The sequence below is a fragment of the Mastomys coucha genome, unplaced genomic scaffold (genome assembly GCF_008632895.1).
Source record: "Mastomys coucha isolate ucsf_1 unplaced genomic scaffold, UCSF_Mcou_1 pScaffold3, whole genome shotgun sequence".
Classification (NCBI taxonomy): domain Eukaryota; kingdom Metazoa; phylum Chordata; class Mammalia; order Rodentia; family Muridae; genus Mastomys; species Mastomys coucha.
The window spans coordinates 46,520,650-46,529,878 of record NW_022196909.1 but is presented as its reverse complement, the minus strand read 5'-3'; the positions used below and the strand labels follow the sequence as shown (position 1 = coordinate 46,529,878).

Below are 9,229 nucleotides of genomic sequence, written 5' to 3'. Positions count from 1 at the left end.
AAAAAAAAAAAAAAAAAAAGAAAGAAAAAAGAATTGACTAAAGGGGCTCCCCCCCCCCAAGTCCGTGCAGTGGAGGTGCAGAGTAGAACTTTGGGTTTTTGTTTGTTTTTATTTTATTTTATTTTTATTTTATTTTGGTTTTTTTTGTTTTGTTTTGTTTTTTTGAAACAGGGTTTCTCTGTGTATCCCTGACTGTCCTGGAACTTACTCTGTAGACCAGGCTGGCCTCGAACTCAGAAATCTGCCTGCCTCTGCTTCCTGAGTGCTGGGATTTGTTTTTATTTATTTTTATTTTTTTTAAAGATTTATTTTCATTTATTTATTTTATGTGTATAAGTATGCTCCGTCCCCATTCGCTCTGGTGTAATTCACTGTACTGCCTTCAGACGCACCAGAAGAGGGCATCAGATCTCATTACGAGTGGTTGTGAGCCACCATGTGTGCTGGGATCCGATCTCAGGACCTTGGGAAGAGCAGTCAGTGCTCTTACCCACTGAGCCATCTCACCAGCCCTTTTTATTTGTTTGTTTGTTTGGTTGGTTGGTTGGTTGGTTAGTTTTTCTGAGACAGGGTTTCTCTGTTTAACTCTGGTTGTTCTGGAACTCACTCTGTAGACCAGGCTGGCCTCAAACTCAGAAATCCGCCTGCCTCTGCCTCCCAAGTGCTGGGATTAAAGGCCACCGCTGCCCAGCTGGAGCTTTGTTTTTCAATGATACAATGTATAAACTCTTAGTGTTGTTTTGAAACAGAGTCTCAAATTGGCAGGGAACCTCTGTCTCAGCCTCACAAATGCTGGGATTACCCAACTCTTTAACTCTTGATCTATGGATTAGAGATAAAACCCTCATTCAAATGCCAGGCCTTTAGCCTTGGCCAGGGAAGAAACTTTAATCATCTCTGGGATGACCTGACTCCTCCCACTTAAACCTGAGTTTCAAGGCAGCAATCCCTCTGTCTCATCCCAGGCAGAGGACACCTCTCTCCTGGGAAACTGCTAGTTCACAGGACTGAGTGGGAGAAAAGACTTGGGAGGGAACTTGAAAGGCACCAAGCAATAATGGGAATAAACATATTACCTACTCCTTAGAAAGTAGAGCCCTCCCTCTCCATGGCAAAGGAGAGACCCCTCCCCCCAACCCCAGTCAATTTACACAAGAAGAGCATCACTGGGGTTAACTCACTGGGACAGGAGACCAGACCCACCACCGCTTTATACCTCATCTCATTGCAAAGGGCAGCCACCATCAGCCCCCCCTTTAGAAAAATCCCTCTGGACCAGAACTGGAGAGATGACCCAATTTTTTTTTTCTTTTGGCTTTTGGCTTGTTTTTCGAGACAGGGTTTTTTTGTGTAGCCCTGGCTGTCCTGGAACTCACTCTGTAGACCAGGCTGGCCTCGAACTCAGAAATCCGCCTGCCTCTGCCTCCCAAGTGCTGGGATTAAAGGTGTGCTCCACCACTACCGGACAAGATGACCCAATGTTTAGAGGGCTTGCTGTGCCCAGGGGAAGTCTGAGGGAACTGGTTCATAGTCACACCTCAAAGCACTATCTTAGGCTAATTTATCACACAGAATCGTGAAAGGGCAGAGCCCGGGATGAAGAGGTTTGGATGGGAAATTGAGGGGCGCGTGTCAGGCTGCAGACCACAGATGAGCTCTTTCCTGGTCCCAGAGGGAGAAGAAATCTGTTCTGGAGCCCACAGATGGGCAGCCAGAAATCTCAGAGAAGCAGAGACGCCGTTTGCCTCTGTCGGTTAAACAGATTCCCGGTGTGCAGCCCGCTCATATCACACAAAGGAGCCCGAAACAGCTGGAAACTGAGGCCCAGGGTCATACAAGCTGCCCATGCAGAGAGACTGGCAAAGCAGAAAGCAAATAGACAGTGATATTGGCTACCCTAGATTCTGTGTCCTCCGTGTGGGAAGGCCCTGCCCAGGGCCTGGATTCCCAACCTTCCTGTGTGGGTCACAGCAGGAAAGAGGTGGCCCTTCCATGGTAGGTCGTTGAGAGATTCTACTAATAAGTATGTTTAGCAGGGCTGTGGTGGTGCACACCTTTCATCCCAGCACTTGGAAGGCAGAGGCAGGCGGATTTCTGAGTTCGAGGCCAGCCTGGTCTACAGAGTGAGTTCCAGGACAGCCAGGGCTACACAGAGAAACCCTGTCTCGAAAAACAAACAAAAAAAAACCAAAAAACAAAAAAAAAACCAAACCAACAACAACAAAACAGTATATTTAAAAAGCCCTGAGTATGGGTGTGGAGAAGTGGCCAGTAATGCTGCCTGTCCTTAGAGCTGTGACAGCAGGAGCAGGCATAAATGGTCCAGGATAGAAGAAACTTGGAAAGATTGTGTGGCTGGAATAGCGGGCAGGAGAAACTGGGTCTTTTTTTTTTTTTTTAAGATTTATTTATTTATTACATTTAAGTACACTGTAGCTGTCTTCAGACACTCCAGAAGAGGGCATCTGATCTCATTACGGATGGTTGCGAGCTACCATGTGGTTGCTGGAATTTGAACTCAGGACCTTCAGAAGAGCAGTCAGTGCTCTTAACCGCTGAGCCATTTCACCAGCCCCCAAGAAACTGGGTCTTAATGAAAGGAGTGTGGCCAACCTGTGGAGTCATTTAAGAGAAACTAGGAATGATACTTTGGCCAGAGGAGGGCCTGTCAGAATCTACCAAAAGCCAGAGGGAACTCAAGCCATCCATAGAAGACCTCCAAGCTGGATGAAGAGGGTAGTTCCATAGAGGTAGTAAATCCACTCAGAAGGGGTGGGGGTCCTTGGCGTGTCACATGCCAACTTCTGGCTGCAAGGATGGGCAGAGGTGATGGAGCCCCCTCAAGCTACCCAGTCCTCAGAGGGTCTCTTCCCCCACCTGCTGGCTAACAGCAGCCCCTGAATGAACGTCAAGAGGGTTAGAAACAGCATGTACTGAGTGAGACAAGGCTACCTGGCTTCAGCTGATGAGGCCTTGAGGTGACATCGCGGTAGTGGGGTTCTGGTGTGGACATGTCTCCTTGTCTGCAGAGTAGGGTGGACAAATGAGCATGTCAGAGATAACTCCCTGCTCAAAATAAAGGCACAGTAGCCCAGGCTAGCCTGGAACTTGCCCTGTTACTGAGGATTTCCTTGAACTTGGTGATCCTCCTGCCTCAGAGTCTCAGAATGCTGGGATGGCAGATTTATTTAGACCTCTATGCCCAGCCCCTGAGCGCTAGGTAAGAACTCTACCAGCTGGGCCACATATCCAGCCCCGGTTTCTCTGTTTCACTGGGGACCTTCTGCCCTTGGCTCAGGTCAGACCTGTTGTCAAAGTCCTTTCTCTCATTGGGTAACTGATAAGACCTGAGTCCATGAGTCACCGTCTGCCCTGAAAATGTGACCTTAATGCAAATCACTTTCAAGTTCAAAAACCCTGGGGTAGGCATGGTCTGTTCTGAAGCTCGAAAGGGTCCTGGGTGACTGTAGAATGCTGGACCCCTTGAGTTCCAGCGGTGGCTCTGATCTTTCCCCACCTGGGGAACCCCTGATGCTGGAGGTTAGGGGTGGTGTTGATCAGCTAGTCAGGTATCTCTGAGGCTTCCTGGTGATTCACATGCCACGTGCCAACCACAACAACCCTCCACTCCAGAGCTCTGACGGGTACCCCAGCCTGAGCACCTGAACTTGATCTGACTGGGAAATGGCTGCCTGCTCAGAACTGCTGAGAATTCAAGAGTCACAACAGAAGCCAGGGGACTTCCCAGGTACTCCACTCCCCCAGCTTTGTGTTTCCTCAACTGGGACATCCGTGGGGTTAATGAACTTAGAAACTGCCACTGTCTATTTATTCATGTGCTGTGCAGGAGACAGACAAGGCCCTGGTGAGTTACACACTCTGCCCAAGTTTTTGAAACTCTCTCTGTATGTAGCCCAGGCTGGCTTTAAATATGCAACCCACCTGCCTCGGTCTCTCAAGTGCTGTTTCTATTAGCTTGTGATTTCCCACTGGGAAGGGGAGGGGAGACCTGGCCATGGACAATGGTCTCTTCCCCCCAGCCTTTCTGACCACAGTGCACACTCAGTAGGACCACATCTGACTGGTTGCTATGGAAACGAACAATAGCATCTGTCACTTGTGGGGAACCACAGGCCAAGTGGAAGGGGACCAGAGGCTGCAGGAAGAGTTGGTGCTGGTAGCATTTTACAGAGCTTTACGCCTCTTAGGGCACATGGCACACACATGACCAGCTCTGGCACTTGGCCCCGTGGTATTTCCTCCTTAGCACTCACTACCGCTCCCGTTACAATCTGAACTCGATTCTTCGTTCCTTCTTGGTGGCCTCTCTGGTCCCCACATTCTCTTTCTTTCCATTTCTCTTTGCTGTTGTTTTGAAATAGGGACTCCATATGTAGCACAGGCTGGCCTGAAACCTGTGAGCCTCTTGCCTCAGCCTCCCCCGTGCTGGATGCTCTCCTCTGTGTCCTCACCGCCTAGAACAATGTCTAGTGTATGATAGACGCACAGGAAGTATTCATGACATAAATGAACATGTTGTTTCTTGAAGTTTCTCTTCAGCTTAGTATCACAGAAGTTTCTGACCTGTGGTCTATCTCTCACCTCGCCCACTAAGCTTCCGGTCACTGAGCTGACCCTCCAGGGCCTGGAAGCCCTCCTGCAGAGCTTTTGTGAACTGAAGAGTTCTGCTAGGCCCACAGGAGCCCGCAGACCCGCAGGCCGCCATACCAACACAAAGGGGCTGTGCGCCTCCTGGTGGACGTGGCTTTAAACTGCAAGGCCTTTCCTCTAAGAGCCGCTTGGGAGCTGAGGGTCCCCAGTCTTATTTCCTGGCATCCTACAGAGGCCACGGAGGGGTGTTGCTTATTGGCTTGCTCAGTCGGCTTTCCTATATAACCCAGGGCTACCTGCCCAGGGGTAGTGCCTCTTACATCAATCATCAACCAAAGAATATTCCCGCCTCCCCTCCATACGTTCCTATAAGCTGACCTGATGGACAGCTCTTGCTAGCATCAGGAGTCAGATGGCGATGGGGTTGGAGCACAGTATGTTCAGGTCTGTGTCTCAGGCTGCCAACTGCACTTTGATAAGAGTCCCAATAGGTTCCTTAGAGTTTCTGAGAGGACGTTTGAATAAAAAGCCAGAACAAACACGGAGGTGAGGGACTGGAGACAAGCAAAGACAGGCTGGGCTGGGGTTTGGTTCCCTGGCATTGCTGGGAAGTTGTGGAACCCTTAAGGGGCGGGGCGGGGCCTAGTGGGGGGGTCATGGGTCATTGGCAGTGTGCCATCAGAGAGGACTGCTGGATTCAGTACCTCCCCCTTCTCCTTTTCCATACCTCAGTACTAGGCCATCAAAACCGGGGAGTCATGGTGCGCCGCCCACCACCTGAGGCCTGAAAGCCAACAGCTCTATCCATCCACTGACCGGGAGTTCAAAACCGTGAGTCTGGCTAAGTCTTTTTTTCCTGTTACCTGAGGCTACCCACGTGGTTGTGAAAGCTGACTAACCTGGCTGTTGCCTCTAGGATCCTTGACGCACACGCGCCATCAGTATCAACATGGCCGCCTACAAGAAAAGCCCAAGATGTGGCAGGGACAACGGGGTGAAGAACGTTCTAGAGGAGCCAGAGAGAAGGTTCATGGGTTAAAACACTTTCTACACAAAGGCAAGGACTGGAAATCAGATCTGTATTGCTGTGGTGGTTTGAATATGCTTGGCCCAGAGAGAGGCACTGTTAGGAGGTGCGGCCTTGTTGGAGAGGGTGTGACCTTGTTGAAGTGGGTGTGTCGTTGTGGGTGCGGCCTTTAAGACCCTCATCCTAGCTGTCATGTCTTGTCCTAACAGCCTTCAGATGAAGATGTAGAACTCTCAGCTCCTCCTGCACCATGCCTGCCTGGATGATGCCATGTTCCTACCTTGATAATAATGGACTGGACCTCAGAACCTGTAAGCCAGCCCCAAGTAAATGTCGTCCTTATAAGAGTTGCTTTAGCTGGGCGGTGGTGGCACACATCTTTAATCCCAGTACTTGGGAGGCAGGGGCAGGCGGATTTCTGGGTTCGATGCCAGCCTGGTCTACAGAGTGAGTTCCAGGACAGCCAGGGCTATACAGAGAAACCCTGTCTCGAAAAACAAACAAACAAAACCCCAACAACAACAACAACAAAAGAGTTGCTTTGGTCATGGTGTCTGTTCACAGCAGTAAAACCCTAACTAAGACAATTGCTTACATCAAAGCCCAGTAGGCATGGGGGGAGGGGGCTCCTGGAATCCAAGAATATAGAGGGAAGAGAGATCCTGGGGCAAGCTGTGTAGCTAGTTTTTGCTACTTTATGGGTTTTTTCCCACCCTCCATCTTCCTAGTTTCACACCTAATCACTAGATAGGAGAGATAGAGGAGAGAGAGAGAGAGAGAGAGAGAGAGAGAGAGAGAGAGAGAGAGAGAGAGAGAGAGAAATCCTTGAATCTAACTCTAATCTTGAATCTAATTCTTTCCTTTTGTTTCATCTTTGAGCATGACTAACAAACCACAACCACCCTCCCCACCCCGCTCAACAATGACCAACAGCCACCAACCCTGCATCTCGGGGGCCCTAGCATTTATACATCCTCTGAAAAGTTCCCAGAATTCCAAATGTCACACGATCACAAATCATGGTTTTGAAGCTGGCAAAACCATGCCTCTCCCAGAGCACAAGGCAAATCCTAGTCAGCTGCTGGGGACAGTCCGAGGTAGCCCCACATCCCGCCGCACCTGGGATTAAAATGAAAACAGATTCTTATAATAGTTCTGTGTTTTTTAAAAGAAATAAAAATTCCAGAATTCTCACTACAGAGCTGGCTAGCAAGAATGGCTGGATCAGCCAGGTCTGCGTTGAGTGGGAGCTTGGCCTCAAGGTATAAGGTGAAAAGTGACACCCGAGGCCCAACATGCATGCATGGGCACACGCATGAATGTGTACCTGCATGCGCAGGACACCCACACATATGCAAACACAAGCGCAAGTGCGCTCACGAACACACACACACACACACACCATACATATACACACTTAGAAACAAATAAGCTGGTTAAGGTAGGGCTTGCCTTGAAGCTCAGCACTCAGGAGGCAGAAACAGGAGGATTGCCACAAGTTTGAGGCCACACAGTGAATGCTAGGCCAGCCAAGCCTACCTATGGAGTTGCTGTCTATATATAACGGGCGGGAGAGGTGGCTCCTCAGCTGAGTGTTTCCTGCTCTTGTAGAGCACCGAAGTTTGCTTCCCAGCATCCTCTGTTCCTACAGTTGCCTGTAACTCCGGCTTCAGAATACAGTGCGCCCTCTACTGGCTCCTGCAGACACTGCACCTGTGTGCACATCCTACATGCACATGCGTATTTTCAAATAAAATGAGATCGTCTAAAATAAAGTAAGGTTGGTGATAGCTCTCTTGTGTTTGGAAGGAGAAGGCCACGGAAGAATGTTTGTCCCTCCTACCTGCTGGAAATTGCTGACAACTTGCAGGAGTTGGTTCTCTCCCATCTTGTGGGTCCTAAGGACTGTACTTTGGTTTCTGTGCTTGTCCACAAATGCCTGTGCTCTCTGAGCCATCTTGCCAGCCCCCATGCCACCCTTTTTTTTTTTTTGAGATAAGTTCTTGTGGCCTAGGCTAGCCTTGGACTACAACTCTCCTGCCTAAGTCTCCCAGATGCTGGAATTCTGGTCTGAGAAACCATACCCAGCTCTACGTTTAGTGGGTTTTACAGGATAATTTGAGCATCGGCCAGTGCAAAGCTCTGTCACGCACATCTCTGTGTGTGCACGTGTGGAGTCGCCCCAGGGGCCAGACTCTAGAAATTTCCAGAACCTGGAAAGTTTCTGTGTTTGTCACACACACATATAAATAAATAATTTTGGTTTTGGTTTTGTTGTTTTTCGAGACAGGATTTCTCTGAGTAGCCCTGGCTGTCCTAGAACTCACTCTGTAGACCAGGCTGGCCTCGAACTCAGAAATCCGCCTGCCTCTGTCTCCCAAGTGCTGGGATGAAAGGCGTGCGCCACCACCGCCCAGCAATAAATAAATTATTTAATTAATAAATTAATTAATAAGGAACATGCCAGGTCAGCTGTCAGGGATATGAATTATTACCCATGCCTTGGCCGCCCCATGAGGACAATAACAACGGCCCCATATCGAGATCACATGGGGTTGTCACGAGCTGCCGTGACACCATCCATTTAAAGAACAGTGTCCGGCATCAAGGTACTTTCCAAGATAAACAGACTAGGCAATGCTTGTAAATGCCTGGCAGGAGCCCAGCGCACGGAGGGCACACAGCCCATGGCGGTAAGCACGGTGGCAGGTGTCTAGTCCCTGGAACCTCCCTCACTTGTTACAGCAGGAGCCACACACGGGTTAAACACACCCCCACCCCACGGTTCGCCCCACACCAGCCCCGTGACAGTGACAGTTCTCCCTCTCTCTGAAAAGCTCTTTTCCATTGTATCTTCCATCCCTGGAAGTTACTTTCCTTTGTCCTTTCTATTGTTAAAGACTGATTTTTTTTTTTTAACCATTATAATTTTCTCTGTGTGTAAGTGCATGTGTGTGCTTGCACAGCAGTGCGAGCGTCTTTGGAGGCTAGAGATGGTGCATGCCCGGCGGCTGGAGTTACAGGCACTCGTGAGCTGTCCGCTGTGGGCTCTTGGGACTCAGGTCCTCTAGAGTGGTAGTTCATGCTTCCACCTTGGAGCCAGCTCCCCAGACCCCTTTCTCTTTTTGAGATGGGGTCTCACATAGACCAGGTTAGCCTTAAACGTGCTGTCTACCAAGGGCGTTTATCTGAAACAGATAAACAAACACCTTCGTGTCTCTCTGTGTCAGGATCTATGGGGTAACAATGAATCCACAACTTTAGCAGTTTATCAGCATCCATTTCCAAGATGACCCTACTTCCCTTGAGGGCTCATGCCACCGTGTCTAGAGGTCAGAAGAAGACTTCCAAAAGTCCTCTCTCTCCCCTCCTGGGATTGAACTCATGTCATCAGGCTTGATGGCAAGTACCTTTTCCCCTAGAGCCATCTTCAGCCTTATTACATTTTTTTTTCTTAAAGATAGGGCCTAGAATTCACCATGTAGCCCTCTCTGACCTAGAACTCACTATGTTGCCCAGGCTGGCCTTGAACTCACAAAAAATTCACCTCCCTATAACTCCCAAGTTCTAGGATTCACTGTGTGAGCCACC

At 49.3% G+C, this 9,229-nt stretch overlaps 1 long non-coding RNA gene across 1 annotated transcript; it reads right to left on the bottom strand.

Moving 5' to 3' along the window:
- Window positions 1–2,489: 2,489 nt before the first annotated feature.
- Window positions 2,490–7,284, bottom strand: LOC116075236. The gene is made up of 5 exons (XR_004112475.1): window positions 7,178–7,284; window positions 5,511–5,617; window positions 4,990–5,116; window positions 2,953–3,023; window positions 2,490–2,613 (listed from the first exon to the last, which is right to left on the bottom strand). It is a non-coding gene; the product is annotated as an uncharacterized LOC116075236 (long non-coding RNA).
- Window positions 7,285–9,229: the final 1,945 nt, after the last annotated feature.